The 17,072-nt window shown below is 46.5% G+C and overlaps 1 protein-coding gene across 4 annotated transcripts in view; it reads right to left on the reverse strand.

Moving 5' to 3' along the window:
• The window catches only part of LOC144671395 (RAC-beta serine/threonine-protein kinase), a 108,163-nt gene that overhangs the window by 45,340 nt on the left and 45,751 nt on the right, over window positions 1-17,072 (reverse strand). Inside the window, exon 1 of one of the 4 annotated variants that reach the window (XM_078533286.1) lies at window positions 15,692-15,772. The exons of 2 other annotated variants lie outside the window; for them this stretch is intronic. The gene's annotated coding sequence lies outside the window, so the exon portion shown is untranslated. Of the gene's footprint in view, window positions 1-5,033; window positions 5,153-15,691; window positions 15,773-17,072 lie in introns of those variants that run through there. One more of the 4 variants, XM_078533287.1, reaches the window with a different exon arrangement.

The raw sequence follows: 17,072 nt of genomic DNA on the forward strand, positions 1-17,072 counted from the left end.
TTGCTCTTAGATCAGTAGCACAGTCTGTTTCTCACAGAGAGCCTTTGATAATCACTTCAGATCACAACCAGACCATAAAAGCGGCGAGAGAAGGCGAGAGGTCGGGGCTACCAAAGCAGCGAGAGTGCACAGTAAGAGTTCACAGCCACATTCAGAAACAAAAACCAAGACCAAGACGTAACATCACAGTGATGTTGCAAGTTAATTAGTTGTTGAGTATTGCTGCTTAGTGACTGAGTCTAAACAACTGGCAGATTAAAAACAATAAAAACATTAATATTAAGTAACAAGTGACAAGCTAGTGTGTTTTATTTTTAAGTAAGGTTTATTATGACTAGTAAGGAGTGTTTAGTATTAGTAGGATTTATCAATATTAGTAAGGTTTATTAACAGCAGTAAGGTTTATTAGCAGCAGTAAGGTTTATCAGCAGCAGTAAGGTTTAAGTTTTATTAGCAATAGTACGGTTAACTAACTAACTAACTAAATAAATAGAGAAATGGCTGGGCTGCTCCGACCTCCACAGTGCACATCCTGTGCTGTGTGGGAACTCCAGGACACTTCCCATGTCTTGGATAACCATTTGTGCAGGAAGTGCCATCAGCTGTAGCAGCTTGAACTCCAGGTTTTGGAACTTGAACAGCAGCTGGCACCCAGGAAGTCGAGAGCTTCGTGGATAACATGTTTATAGATGTCGTCACCCCACAGTTTAAAAGTACGCAGAAGGAATGGGTGATCACCGGGTAGTCACAAAGGAACAGGCAGATAGTGCAGGAGTCCCCTGAGTGCATACCACTCTCCAGCCAGGGTTCAGTTCTAAATACTAATGAGACAGATAGTTCATCTGGGGAATGCAGTCAGAGCCAAGTCCATGGCACCACAGGTGGCTCAGATGTACAGGGGGGATACAAGGAAGACTGGAAGAGCCATAGTGATAGGTGTTTCGTTAGTTAGTGGAATAGGCAGGCGTTTCTATGGCTGCAGACATGAAGCCAGGGTGGTGTGCTGCCTCTCTGGTGCTTGAGTCAAGGATGTCATTGAACGTCTTCAAAGCACCCTGGCGGTGGGGGTCGGTGGGGTGAACAGCCAACAGTCATAGTCCATATGGATATGAGCGACAAAGGCAGAAAGAGGGATGTGGTCCTACAGTCTGAATTTAGGGAGCGAGGCAGGAAATTAACAAGCGGGGGCTCAAAAGTAGTAACCTCTGGATCACTCCCAATGTCACACGCAAGTGGGTATAGGAATAGGAAGATAAAGTAGATGAATGCGTGTCTGGAAAGATGGTGCAGGAGGGAGGGCTTCTGATTCTTGGAACATTGAGAGTGGCTCTAGGGAAGATGGAACTCCTACAGGTCGGATGGGCTGCATCTAAACAGAACTGGGACCGGATTCCTTGAGGGGCATATTGGAGAGAATTTAAACGAACTTGGCAGGGGTGTTAGAAGCAAGAAATAATATCAGAGAGGAATATCAAGGTGCACAGAATACTGGGACAGATAGATAGCAGTAGAATAGAGAATAGTAAGTTAATAGGTGGGGTCAGCGTAAGGGAGAAAATAATAAAGTCTAAATCAGGGTTATGTATGTGGTAAATAAGACTGATAAGTTACAGGTGCAGATTGCCATGTGAAATTCTGACATTGTGGCTATTAACAGAGACTTGGCTCAAAGATGGGCAGGGCTGCATATTAAATATTCCTGGATACAAGGTTTTCAGGTAAGATAGGAAAGGAAGAAAAGGGGGAAGGAGGGGTGGCGGTATTCATTAAGGAGAACTTAGCAGTGCTGGAGAGAAAGGATCTCCCAGAGGGGTCAAGGACAGAACTATTTGGATGGAGCTAAGGAACAAAAAAATTGCTCGGTGTAGTCTATAGGCCACCAAGTAGTGGGAAAGATGTAGAGGAACAAATTTGCAAGGAAATTATGGAGAGGTGCAAAACTTATAGAGTAGTTATAATGGGGGACTTTAATTTACTGAATATAGATTAGGATAGTAGTACTGCAAAAGGGCAGAGAGGGGCAGGAGTTCCTAGAGCAAGTTCTGGAGATTTTTCTACAATAGTATGTTTCCAGTCCAATGAAAGGGGAGGCACAGCTGGGTCTGGTTCTTGGGGATGTGCCAGTGGATCAAGTGTCAAGTAGGAGAACATTTAGGGGATAGTGATTGTATATCATAACATTTAGGTTGACTATGAAAAAGGACAAAGAACAGCAGACTAAGAATAATTAACTGGGGAAAGCCAACTTCAATGGGGTAAGAATGGACCTGGGCCAAGTCAAAGGTTGGCAGAGAGGTAAAAAAAAAAGAGTAGCTGAACAATGGGATACTTTCAAAGAAGAGATAATTCAGGCACAGTCAACGTATATTCCCTCAACAGGGAAAGGTAGAGCAAACAAATCTGGAGCTCCCTGGATGACAAAAGAGATAGAAATTAAGATAAGGAAGAAAACCTGTGCTTATGACAGATGTCAAGTAGAAAAAACAATTGAGAGCCTGGCTGAATATATAAGGTTCAAAGCGGAAGTGAAAAAGCAAGTAAGGGAAACAAAGAGGGAGTATGAAAAGAGACTGGCAGCCAACATGAAAGGGAATCCCAAAATATTTTATAGGCATATAAATAGTAAAAGGGTGGTGAAAAGAGGAACCAAAAGGGGATTTATGCATGGAGGCAGAGGGCATAGCTGAGGTATTAAATGAACATTTTGCATCTGCCTTTACCAAGGAAGATATTGTGACCCAGGCCATAGTGAAAGGAGGATTTAAAATTGACAAGGTGGTATTAGATACGCTGTCTATTCTTAAAGTGGATAAAGCACCAGGACCGGATGAGGTGCATCCAAGGGTACTGAGTGAAGTGAGTGAGAGTGGAAATGCAGAGGCACTGGCCATCATTTTTCAGTCTTCCTTAGAGGACTGGAGAATTGCAAATGTTACACCCTTGTTCAAAAAAGGGTGTCAGAATAAGTCCAGCAACAACAAGCCAGTCAGTTTAACTTCGGTAGCGGGTAAACTTCTAGAAGCAATAATTCAGGACAAAATGAATAGTCGCATGAACAAATGTGGGCTAATTAAGGAAAGCTAGTATGGGTTTAAGAGGAAATCTTGTTTAACTAACTTGCTGGAGTTTTTTTTTGAAGAGTTAACAGAGAGGGTTGATGAGGGCAATACTGTTGACGTGGTGTACCTGAGCTTCCAAAAGGCATTTGATACAGTGCCACACAACAGACTTGCAAGCACAGTTATAGCTCAGAGAATAAAAAGGACAGTAGCAACCTGGATATGAAATTGGCCGAGTGGCAGGGGGCAGAGAATTGTGGTTAATGGATGTATTTTGGACTGGAGGAAGGTTTGTAGTGGTTAGTTCCCCAGGAGTCAGTGTTCGGACTCTTGCTTTTCCTGATATATATTAATGACCTGGGCCTTGGTGTACACGGTACAGTTTCAAAGTTTGCAGATGATACAAAACTTGAAAGCATTGTGAACTGGGAGGAGGATTGTGTAAAACTTCAAAAGGACAAAGACAAGTTGGTGGAATTAATGGAGAGGTGGCAGATGAAGTTTAATTTGGAGAAAGGTGAAGTGAATCAGGTTGTAGGAAGAACATTGAGAAACAGTATAAAATAAAAAGTACAACTCTAAAGGGGGTGCAGGAGCAGAGGGATTGGGATGTAGAAATGCAGGAGTCATTGAAGGTGGCAGGACAAGTTGAGAGAGTGGTTAATAAAGCGTACAGTATCCTAGGTTTTATTAATAGGGCCATACAGTGCAAGAGCAAGGTTATGTTGAACTTGTATAAGACACTAGTTTGGCCTCAGCTGGAGTAGTGTGTTCAGTTCTGGGCCCTGCGCTTTAGGAAGGATGTGAAGGCATTAGAGAGGGTGCAGAAAAGATTCATGAGACTGGCTCCTGGGATTGGGAACTTCAGTTATGGAGATATATTGGAGAACATGGGACTGCTTTCTTTGGAGAAAAGAAGGCTGAGAGGAGATTTGATAAAGGTATTCAAAATCAGGAGGTGTGTTAACTGTTCCCACTTGTGAAAGGATCAAGGACAAGAGAGCACTGATTTGAAATAATTGGCAAAAGAAGTAGTGATATGAGAAAAAGCATTTTCACGCAGCGAGTGGTCAGGGTTTAGAATGCACTACCTGAGAGTGTGGTAGAGGTGAAGCGTTCAAAAGGGAATTAAAATGTTATCTGAAAAGGAAGAATGTGCAGGGTTATGGGGAGAAGGCAGGAGAATGGCAGTAAGTGAATTGCTCATTTGGGGAGCTGGTGCAGACACGATGGGCCAAATGGCCTCCTTCTGCACCATAACAATTCTGTGATTCAGACCAGAGCCATTTGGTGAAAAATCTCTTAGCGCTGGGAAAGTGACCTCTTGCTCCACATTACACCAGGTTGGAACTAGACTATATGGAATGAATCAATAAAAGAACAAACTTGCATTTATATAGCGCCTTTCACAACCGTGGGATTTCAAGCCGCTTTTACAGCCAATGAAGTACTTTTGAAGAGTAGTCACTGTTGCAATGTAGTAAGCTCAATTGCCAATCTGCACACAGCAAGCCTTCACAAACAACAATGCGTTAATGGGTAAACTGTTTGTTACTAAAATGACGTTGGTTGAGAAATTGGACACCACGGAGAACTCCCTGCTTCCCTTCAAAATAGTGCCAGTGGATCTTTTACACCTTCCTAAAAGGGCATTCAGGCCCTCAGTTTAATGCCTCATCCGAAAGACAGCACCTGACAGTGCAGCAGTCCCTCAGCACTGCACCGAGTGTGTCAGCTCAGATTTTGTGCTCAACTCTCTGCAGTGATACGTGAACCCACAACTTGCTGACTCAAAGGCGAGAGTGTAACACCCTGACATCTAAACCTCGAACAAACATCCTTTTTGAAAACAGAAAACCCCTTTAATCAGGCCCTGAAACACTTCTACTAAACGCAACAGTAATGAGGTAAAGCAACCCTTTTGTACTTGAACCATGGGTGACACAATGAGGGACTCAGATACGCTAAGAATACCTGCATTGATTGGCCAACCCGATCCAGTGCTGAAGACCATTTGGATCAACGTGCTTTTGAGGTCCTGGACAACATGCTCGCAGGGAGACAGAACTCATTTCCTGGGGTCCAAATGTGCCTAAAAAGTCATAGCAGCAGCAGCAACAGCAACAAGGCTGTGTGAGTGAAACTTGACGCAGGGGTGTTGGGGGTGGAGGTGCAAAGAACGTCAACCATCGGCAAGGGGCAGAAGGTTGAAGACACTGTTCCTTAGTGCAAAACCTTGGCAGCCCCTCAGTCTGAGAATCCCACAGACCCGACTCAGACAGCAGGCAAAGCTGGAAGCATCTCCCGAGCTGAGTTCTGTTCACGGTGCAAACGCAATCCTTGCAATCCTCCGTGGCCGGGTAGCTGGAACGTTCGCTTGAGCGAGCGCTCCGAACCCGAGCACAAACACCGACCGGGTTTTCTACGCCAACCGCAGCCGAGTTCTCCCGGTGCTCGAGCCCTCTGCACACATCGAAAAAGAGGAAATGCAGCGTTTTCATTTTCTAACAAGTCACCACATCCTATGCAGTTCCTGGATTTAACGCATCAAACATTGCAGAAAGCTTACTATATAAAGCACTGTGCGCAAGGTGCTGTGTTAAACACGGCGCCACAGCAAGCCACACCAACACGCCACGCAGTATCGGATCACGTAGACACGCTGTGCGTGTGTCGAAAAGTGAGCTTCACAGATCCCCTCACAACTAATTAAAAGGCATAATGGTCAAAATCTCTCACCAGAAGTTCCCTCTTTTCCCCAAAAGGACAATTTCCTTTGTCGATAATATAAAAATAAAACCTACATTTCCTCTTGCTTTGCTTTCTACTAATTATACACTTTAACACTAAAAATGGTAGATTGAGATTCAAACTCATACTATATGAAACCATCCCATCTGAAACCACCAAACACAACATCCCACTGCCTGCACATCACCATTTGCCAGTGACTGTGCTGCAGGGTATATATGCCTGGAATCTTGCTATGGGTTATGCGCGCGATCACTGCCCAGTGCAGCACTATTGTGCAGTTGAAACAACCATTGCTATTCCAGATCTGAGTCTTGTGGGCCGGTCTCAGCCGAGGCTGCAACAAGGACCCTATTCCTGGTCACCATCCATCCAGTGGCATTGGGCTAGATGGGCTGAATGGCCTCCCCTTGCCTTGCTACCTGTGATCCATGATGGAGAGCATCTATGGTGCACCCACTATCAAATAGCCCCTCATTCCCCTTGCAGGCAAAGCAAGAGGACAACTGACAGTCATAGAACTGTAACCCAGCAAGAATCAACACCTTCCAACTGCTTGAGAGGACATGTGAAAGACTACATCAATCAGAACAGGTTAACAACAATCTGGCAAATATTTTGACCTGGACCTGGATACAGCAGTTCATATGCCAGCAAGTCCCATGGCCTTTACTCCAACAGCTTATTGTACAATCATACAGTGCAGAAGGAGACCATGTGCCCATCATGCCTCTTTGAAAGAGCTATCCCATTAGTGCAAATCACCTCATACATATGTACATACATATGAATTCAGAGCAGGAGTAGGCCACTCAGCCCCTCGAGCCTGCTCTGCCATTCAAGATCATGGCTGATCTGAATGTAACCGTAGCCCCATATTCCTACCTACCCCCGATAACCTTTTACCCCCCTTGCTAATCAAGCATCTATCTAGCTCTACCTTAAAAATATTCAAAGACTCTGCTTCCACTGCCTTTTGGGGAAGAGAGTTCCAAAGACTCTCAACCCTCAGAAAAAAATTTCTCATCTCTGTCTTAAATGAGAAACCCCTTATTTTTAAACAGTGACCCCTGTTCTAGATTCTCCCACAAGTGGAAACATCCTCTCCACATCCACCCTGTCAAGACCCCTCAGGATCTTAAAGGTTTCAGTAAAGTCGCCTCTTACTCTTCTAAATTCCAGTGGATACAAGCCTAACCTGCCAACCTTTCCTCATAAGATAACACCTGCCCATTCCTGGCATTAGCTTAGTAAACCTTCTCTGAACAGAAGGGGACCAGTATTGTACACAGTCCTCCAGATGTGGTCTCACCAGTGCCCTGTATAACTGAAGCATAACCTCCCTACTTTTGTATTCAATTCCCCTCACAATAAATGATAACATTCTATTAGCTTTCCTCATTACCTGCTGTACCTGCACACTAACCTTTTATGATTCATGCACTAGGGCACCAGGTCCCTCTGAACCTAAGAGTTCTGCAATCTCTCGCCATTTAGATAATAAGTTTCCTTTTCAATCTTCCTGCCAAAGTGAATGATTTCACATTTGCCCACATTATACTTCATTTGCCAGATCTCATCCCACTCACTTAACTTATGTCACTTTGTAGCCTCCTTATATCCTCTTCATAATTTACTTTCCTACGTATCTTTGTGTCTACTGCAAATTTAGCTACCATTTCTTTGGTCCCTTCATCTAAGTCATTTATATAAAAAGTTGAGGCCCCAGCACAGATCCCTGTGGAACACCACTTGTCACATCCTGCCAACCAAAAAAAAAAGACCGATTTATGCCAACACTCTGCTTCCTGTTAGCTAACCAATCTTCTATCCACGCCAATATATGTTACCCCCTACAACATGAGCTTTTATTTTCTGCAATAACCTTTGATGTGACACTTTATCAAATGCCTTCTGGAAATCTAAGTATAGTACATCCACCAGTTCCCCTTTATCCACAGCACATGTGACTCCTTCAAAGAACTCCAATAAATTTGTGAAACATGATTTCCCTTTTACAAAACCATGTTGACTCTGCCTGATTGCCTTGAATTTTTCTGAATGCCCTTCTGTAACATCTTTAATAATAGCTTCTAACATTTTCCCTATGACAGATGTTAGACCAACTGGCCTATAGTTTCCTGCTTTCTGTCTCCCTCCCTCTTTGAATAAAGGAGTTATATTTGCAATAAAGGCTTTTTCCCATAAGCCTGCATTTTACCCTTTTTTAAGAATTTATCCATCTCCCTTTTGAAAGTTAATATTGAATCTGCTTTCAGGTAGTACGACCAGATCATCATAGCTCGCTGATTAAAACAAAATTCTTCTCATCTCGCCTGTGGTTCTTTAGCCAATTAACCTAAATCTGTGTCCCCTGGTTATTGACCCTCCTACCAGTGGAGGCAGTTTTACTTACTCTTAACTCATTCTTCTTGAAAACCTCGATTAAATTGAGCCCTTGACCTTCTCTGCTCAAAGGAGAACAATCCCAACAAGTAACCACAATTTCTCCTTTCCCCTTGTGTAGTAGGGACAGGGAAGACAGTGTCAATGTCTTATTAATTACATTGTTAACGATCAATGGCAATCATTTTGTTAAATGGCAATTGCATTATTAAACAGGTGAGGGGGACTGGTACATGTATAAATGGGGACAGCTGGAACACTGAGAGGGGAGGGACTGGGAGAGTCTGTGACTTTACTTTGCCAAATTGGAAATAAACCTGTTTAAAAGGTCCAGGCTAGCTTCAGACTCATTCTTCCTCAACATAGGGTGTCATAGACTGCACTCCCTTTTCAGTTATTTGAAGAACCTTTTGTTAGTGTTTTGTTTGCACTTCAGTCCCACGCTCCTGATCTACGGACACCCGGTGCGGAAGGGGGTCGGGAAGGAGGAGGACCTCCTCGTGAACCTGCTCCTGGGCCTGGCCGGGTTGGCCATTAACAGGTCCAGGTAGCGGGCGATTGAGGGGGGAGTCCCACCCGATTGTTTGTCCCTCTTCCGTAGCTACGTTCGCGGCCGGGTGTCCCTGGAAAGGGAGCACGCGGTGTCTGCTGGCACCATCGAGGCCTTCCGTGCCCGGTGGGCACCGCGGGGACTGGGGTGTTTTGTTGACCCCTTTAATCACATCTTGGTTTGATGTTTGTACGGTTCCTTTAAAGTTTTTCCTTGATTTTACAGCTGACCTGACTTAGGGGCTGTGCTTGATTTCTCCCTTGTTATTGTTAATTTAGTTAATTGTTTTAACTCTACAAGAGTTACTGGAACTAATCAGACGGGGGAGGGAAGGGGCTGCTGGGTTTCTGGATGAAGGTGGAGGGACCTCATCAATCCCCTGGTACTGACTTATCCCCTCCTTTGCTACTGCAGCCTGTACCACCAGGACTTCACACTCACCCTCTCCAAGTGGGTTAAACTATTGTTTGGACCATTCGCACATTTACAAGCTTTCCTGTATATAGCTTTTAGTCCATTAATTACTCTCATCCTGCCTCATTTTGTCTCCCGGTATTACCACTTTTGCCAACGAACCGCCCCCATGTACCTAACCCAGCCACTTTATAGTTCTGGTATTCTCATTTCTATTTTCCTCTGGCTCTGCTCTGACCAGCCGATCGACAACATGAGTCCCAGTGAAGGGTCCTGTCTGAGACGATCGTATTTTCCTTCTCATAAACAGACCGTGCCTTGACTGGAACATTTCCAGCATTTTCCATCGTTTTTCTTACGGATTTCCAGCGCCTGCGCTATTTTGGGTTTTTTTTTAAATGTTACGTAACAAGCGGTCGATTTTACAATTGGGTTTCTAAAAAGAACTGCGATCAGGTTTAGGGTTAACAGATTCCAGTAAAAATTGCAACTTTATCAGGGAATCAAGTCCCTACCCCCTAAATGCACCATGAGTCAATTAACACATACTGCTGATTCTTTAGAAACTGAAAACCTTTGTTACTGCATCTCTACTGAGGTTAATAATCCACCCTCTACAACAGCTTGCATTTCTGCAAGAAATAAAAGCAAAGTAGGTCTACAGCCCCTTGAACCTACTCTGCCATTCAATAAACTCATGGCTGAACTCCCTCAATGGCACTGTCTCTCCAAATTCCTTCAGTTCCCTTCAGTCTGCCCACAAGCGTTGTTTTACCTCTCTACCTTTTAGCCTATTTCCGATCCTTTCCCCCTCCCCACCCCACCCACAATCTGTAATAAAAGCAAAATACTGCGGATGCTGGAAATCCAAAACAAAAACAAAAATACCTGGAAAAACTCAGCAGGTCTGGCAGCATCTGCGGAGAGGAACACAGTTAATGTTTCCAGTCCGGATGACTCTTCATCAGAACTAAGGAAAAATAGAAAAGAGGTGAAATATAAGCTAGTTTAAGGGTGGGTGGGACAGGTAGAGCTGGATAGAGGGCCAGTGATAGGTGGAGATTGCCAGAAGAAGTCATAGACAAAAGGACAAAGAGGTGTTGATGGTGGTGATATTCGCTAAGAAATGTGCCAATGGGGACATTAAGGGTGGAAAGCAGGATGTGCAAGGTACAGATAAGCCTAGTGGGGGTGGGGTGAGGGGAAGGGATCGAAATAGGCTAAAAGGTAGAGATAAAACAATACATTTAAAAATAATGGAAATAGGTGGGAAAAGAAAAATCTATATAAATTATAGAAAAAAGGGGGATCGGAAAGGGGGTGGAGAAGGAGGAGAGAGTTCATGATCTAAAGTTATTGAACTCAATATTCAGTCCGGAAGGCTGTAATGTGCCTAGTTGGAAGATGAGGTGCTGTTCCTCCAGTTTGCGTTGAGCTTCACTGGAACAATGCAGCAAGCCAAGGACGGACATGTGGGCATGAGAGCAGGGTGGTGTGTTGAAATGGCAAGCGACAGGGAGGTCTGGGTATTGCTTGCAGACAGACTGAAGGTGTTTTGCAAAGCGGTCACCCAGTCTGCGTTTGGTCTCTCCAATGTAGAGGAAACCACATTGGGAGCAGCGGATGCAGTAAACTAAATTGAGGGAAGTGCAAGTGAAATACTGCTTCACTTGAAAGGAGTGTTTGGGCCCTTGGATGGTGAGGAGAGGGGAAGTAAAGGGGCAGGTGTTGCACCTTCTGCGGTTGCATGGGAAGGTGCCGTGTGAGGGGGTTGAGGTGTAGGGGGTGATGGAGGTGTGGACCAGGGTGTCCCGGAGGGAACGATCCCTGCGGAATGCCGCCGGGGGGGGTGAAGGGAAGATGTGTTTGGTGGTGGCATCATGCTGGAGTTGGCGGAGGATGATCCTTTGAATGTGGAGGCTGGTGGGGTGATAAGTGAGGACAAGGGGGACCCTATCATGTTTCTGGGAGGGAGAGGAACGTGTGAGGGCGGATGCGCGGGAGATGGGCCGGACACGGTTGAGGGACCTGTCAACCACCGTGGGTGGAAAACCTCAGTTAAGGAAGGAGGAAGACATGTCAGAGGAACTGTTTTTGAAAGTGGCAACATCAGAACAGATGCAACGAAGGTGAAGGAATTGAGAGAATGGGATGGAGTCCTTACAGGAAGCGGGGTGTGAGCAGCTGTAGTCGGGGTAGCTGTGGGAGTTGGTAGGCTTGTAATGAATGTTGGTGGACAGTCTATCACCAGAAATTGAGACAGAGAGGTCAAGGAAGGGAAGGGAAGTGTCAGTGATGGACCATGTGAAAATGATGGAGGGGTGGAAACTGGAAGCAAAATTAATAAATTTTTCCAGATCCAGACGAGAGCATGAAGCCACACCGAAGTAATCATCGATGTACCGGAGAAAGAGTTGTGGGAGGGGCCCTGAGTAGGACTGGAACAAGGAATGTTCCACATACCCCATAAAGAGACAGGCATAACTGGGGCCCATGCGGGTACCCATAGCCACACCTTTTATTTGGAGGAAGTGAGATGAGTTTAAGGAGAATTTGTTCAGTGAGAGAACAAGTTCAGCCAGATGGAGGAGATCAGTGGTGGATGGGGATTGTTCGGGCCTCTGTTCGAGGAAGAAGCTAAGGGCCCTCAGACCATCCCGGTGGGGGATGGAGGTGTAGAGGGATTGGACGTCCATGATGAAGAGGAGGCGGTTGGGGCTAGGGAACTGGAAATTGTTGATATGATGTAGGACGTGAGAAGAATCGCAGATGTAGGTGGGAAGAGACTGGACAAGGGGAGAGAGAATGGAGTCAAGATAGCAAGAAATGAGTTCCGTGGGGCAGGAACAGGCTGACACGATCGGTCTGCCAGGACAGTCCTGTTTGTGGATTTTGGGTAGGAGGTAGAAGCGGGCCATCCTAGGTACTTTACAGCCTTCTGGACTGAATATTGAGTTCAACAACTTTTGATCATGAACTCTCTCCTCCTTCCCCACCCCCTTTCCGATCCCCCCTTTTCCTATAATTTATATATATTTTTCTTTTCCCACCTATTTTCATTATTTTGAAATGTATTTCCATCCATTGTTTTATCTCTACCTTTTAGCCTATTCCGATTCCCCCCCCACCCCACCCCCACTAGGGCTATCTGTACCTTGCTCGTCCTGCTTTCTACCCTTAATGTCACCTATTAGCACATTCCTTAAATAATATCACCACCGTAAACACCCCTTTGTCCTTTCGTCTATGACATCTTTTGGTTATCTCCACCTATCAGTGGCCCTCTATCCAGCTCTACCTGTCCCACCCACCCCTTAAACCAGCTTATATTTCACCTCTTTTCTATTTTTCCTTAGTTCTGATGAAGAGTCATTGGGACTCGAAACGTTAACTGTGTTCCTCTCCACAGATGCTGTCAGACCTGCTGAGTTTTTCCAGCTATTTTTGTTTTTGTTTTCCTTCAGTTCCCTTGTTGTCCAAAAATATATTGGTCTCAGGCTTGCAGGCACTTAACGGAGTGAGCATCCATAGCCCTTGTGGTATAGAAGATTCCAAAGATTCACAACCCATCTCCCCGCTCCCCTCCAAATGCCACCTCGAGTGAAGAAATTCCTCATTTCTGTCCTAAACGGCTGACACCTCATCCTGAGACTCGAGAACCACGGGGTAGAGTCTCCAGCTGAGGAAACAGACTCCCAGCATCCACCCTGTCAACCTCCATGTTGTCAAGCCATATTGGACTCGAAACGTTAACCATTTCTCTCTCCACAGGCGCTGCCGGACCTGCTGAGATTTTCCAGCACTTTCTGCTTTTATTTCAGATTTTCAGCATCTGCAAGATTTCGTCTACCCTGTCAATCCCTCTCGGGAATCTCGTGCAGTAACATTGATATAGCGCCTTTCACATAGCAAAACATCCCGAGGTGCTTTCACAGGAACGTGATCAGATACACCAAGTCACATGAGGAGGAATTTGGACTGGCAAGAGGTTGGTTTTAGGGAGCGTCTTAAAGAACAAAAAAAGAGGTGCAGAGCGGGAGGGGTTGAGAGAGGGAGTTCCAAAGCTTAGGGCTCAAGCAGCTGAAGGCACAACAACAATTTACGTCTATGTGGCACTTTTAGCTTAGTAAAATGTCCCATGGTGCTTCACAGAAGTGTAACCTGACTAAATTGGATAAGCTATATGAAAGAATGAATGAGTTACATTTCTATAGCATCCTTCATGCCCTCAGGGCATTCCAAAGGGCTCTACAGCTATTGAAGTACTTTTTGAAACAACGAGGTTGAAGGGTCATGAGGACTCGAAACGTCAGCTCTTTTCTTCTCCACCGATGCTGCCAGACCTGCTGAGTTTTTCCAGGTAATTCTGTTTTTGTTTTGGATTTCCAGCATCCGCAGTAGCTTTTAGCTTTTTGTTTTTATCTCTGTAGTTAATTTGTGTGCTGCACAGGCCCATAAACAGCAATGAGACAATGGCTAGATGTTCTGCTTTAGTGATGTTGATCGAGGGATAAATATTGGCCGGGGTGGGGTTACCTGCCCAGTTCTTCAAAAAGAGTGCCGGGGATCTTTTCTGTCCGTCTGCGGGGCAGCATTGAGGAACTGCTTCATTTACAGATAAACTGGGATTGAAAATGAGAAATTGGGAACGCACGAACTGATTTTTCGTTTGAAGTTAAAACTGGGAGACGGGCAGGTATTCGTCAGGCTTCAAGGGGAGGCCACTGCCTGGAGAACTCTGATACGGTCAGCTTTCTACCAGATACAGGGTTATTCACAAGGACCCTCCCCCCCTCCCTAGCGCTGGGTGCACCCCGCCTGCTTTTCCTGCTCGTACTATTCAGGAGAAAGAAGAAACTGTGGTTACTTGTTGGGAGCGTGAGTCTGTGCGCCTTTGCGCATGCGCTCGCCTGTGTCCGCCACAACCTTGCTCCCCATTCATTCCCTGCAATATTATACTAAGTTACACAGGCCGCAAGTCTTTTGCTCCATTTCCGGTTTATCTCAGAATCACACAGTGCAGAAGAGGCCCTTCGGCCCATCGAGTCTGCACCGACAGGTGAGAAACACCTGACCTACCTACCTAATCCCATTTACCAGCACTTGGCCCATAGCCTTGAATGTTATGACGTGCCAAGTGCTCATCCAGGTACTTTTTAAAGGATGTGAGGCAACCCGCCTCCACCACCCTCCCAGGCAGCGCATTCCAGACCGTCACCACCCTCTGGGTAAAAAATATTTTTCCTCACATCCCCCCTAAACCTTCTGCCCCTCACCTTGAACTTAGGTCCCCTCGTGACTGACCCTTCAACTAAGGGGAACAGCTGCTCCCTATCCGCCCTGTCCATGCCCCTTTATGTGGTGCTGGCATTGGAGGGAGGGGTTTGGGGGTGAAAAAATCAGATGCGGTTGGAATCAGTTTGTATTTCTGAGTTGTACCCTGGATTTGGGGGTCCGAGGTTTACACAAGGATAAGGCACGGGGGATTGGAGGGAGGGGGGGTGCAGGGAGTATAAAACAATGGGGCTTCACAGGCATGTCTCCCAGCCCAGTGGCTCCACCAGCATGGACATTCTTTGGGCGGACATGTCGGGGGATTAGGAGGAACCTCGCTTGCTGCGGCTGGTTTAAAGAGGTACAATACCGAGGGGATGGACGGAAGCAGTAAATGCAAGCAGGCACACATCCATATCCTGTAAGCGGATTGCAAGAGTCTCGTAGAAAGCAATGTTGGCAGAGGGGGCAGCGAGAGACAGGGAATGAGGACGAGGGAATTGCAGGGTTTGAAATGGGAACAATGTGAGGGAATTGTGAAGAGTGGCCGGGGGAGGGGGGGGTGGGAAGAGGAGCCGAATGTACGCGGGCTCAACACAGTGAACAGTTTGTCTGTGAATGACTGGAGAATAGGGAAAGGTGCTACATATCTCAGGGGAGCTGCTGCTTGTTTTTTGGCCTTGTGCAAGAGGGGAATGCTTACTGCCTCTCTAAGGCTAAGAAAGGGGGAGTTCCAGCCCTATATGTCACTGAGAGGGGAGATTGATGCTGCCAGTCTATAACCTGAGGTGGCGTGCTTGTGGGTCTGACTATGTGTAAAGAGGACGAACGTTCAGTCTCAACTTCCTGGTTTACACTAAACAAACACTGGGACAGTCCAGAGTATACTGCCATTCTCGCTCTCTCCCCTCTACCCCCAAACCCTCTCTCTCTCACCCTTATTTACACAGCACAGAGATAATGGATTGTAGTCAGTGGCGCTGCCACATTGTTTGCATCTCAGACACGGGATACAGAATTAAAGTGACCACTTTAGTTACAAAGGCTAAAGGAATTTGGGCCCTGAACCGTGCTGTGGTGCCATTTGCATAACAGTGGCTGGTGAAAAGTTATCACATTGTAATAAAGTGGGGGTCGGGGGGGGGGATTGCTACATAACTCAACTGACACACATCATCTGAAACGCAAGGACTGCACTGCAACCTGCACTTCTCTCATCAGCCAGACACGCACTGACCTGCAGCCACGTGTGGATGCCCTCGTTCCCCCTCATCCTGGGCGGCTGCTCGGCTCGGCAGAAGAGCCTCGCAGGCAAGCAGCACCCACTGCACATGCTCAGAGCCGGCATCCCCGGCCAGACAAACAAGTGACGCTCAAAGCAAACACTGGGGTCAAGCACAAGGGCACTTTGGGGGTGGGGGGGGGGAAGCAAACAAGAGGCAGCAGCAAAGTGAACAGAACCGGCCAATGCCAGCTTTCCCCTGCTGCTTTCAAATATTTACCTCTCTGCCGAGAAAGAAAATCGATGCTGCGGGGAGGGGGGTTGTTGTCTGGCGTCCCCTTCGCCCCTTGGCCTGCCGGGACCTGAAATCACAGGCCACACACACTCCGCGCTGCAATCCTGCAGATCGAGGCTCATCCCAGCAAAGCCCAAGAGACAGGCTGCGACAGTGCGCCTGGGGGAGGGGGTGGAGAGAGATCAAGTGTCGGCTCAGTGAGTTAGCGCTCTCGCCTCAGAGGCTGGACGTTGTGGGGTCGCGCCCCGATCCAGTCCAGGCTGACACTCGCGGTGCCGCACTGACGGGGGTGCTGCACCGTCAGGGGGTGCCACCTTTTGGACGAGGCTTTTAAGGTTGACATCAAAGAGGGGCGGGGTGGGTTCTCCCCCAGAGTTGTGGCCCTCACTCAAAGCAAAGTTACAAGGCTCAAGAGAAAGGCATAGATGTTAGCATTGCGCGCGAGCTGGGGTTGCGCTGCAACACTGTCATGGAAAGTGGACAATCAAGGAAGCCAAATTTAGAGGCAAGCACCATGGAGGGGGACTTTACATTGTCTTATCCTGTGGCTCGATCCAGTCACATAACCAAAGATCCTACTGTATATTAAGGGGATTTCCCCACTTTGCTGTCAGTCACTGTGTAAATATAGTTTTACCTCCTTAAACACATCAAGGCGCTTCACAGAATTACAGCACAGAAACAGGCCATTCGGTCCAACTAGACCATCCTGAAGTTTAAGCCCTCTCACCCTACTTCACTTCACCCTTATAGAACCATAGAAAAGTTAGGGCGCAGAAAGAGGCCATTCAGCCCATCGTGTCTGTGCTGGCCAAAATGAGCGTAATAAAATAAGGTGATTTTAATCCCACTTTCCCACAGCACCTGGTCCATAGCCTTGCAGGTTATAGCGCTTCAGGTACCTTTTAAATGAGTTGAGCGTTTCAGCCTCAACCACCAACTTAGGCAGTGAATCCCAGACGCCCACCACCCTCTGCGTGAAAAAGCTTTTCCTCATGTCCCCTCTAATCCTTCTACCAATCCACCTTCAATCTGTGCCCCCTGGTAATTGACCCCTCAGCTATCAAAATATCTTTCTATTCCTTTCTCTCCTGATGTGGT

The sequence above is a fragment of the Cetorhinus maximus genome, chromosome 32 (genome assembly GCF_964194155.1).
Source record: "Cetorhinus maximus chromosome 32, sCetMax3.hap1.1, whole genome shotgun sequence".
NCBI lineage: Eukaryota > Metazoa > Chordata > Chondrichthyes > Lamniformes > Cetorhinidae > Cetorhinus > Cetorhinus maximus.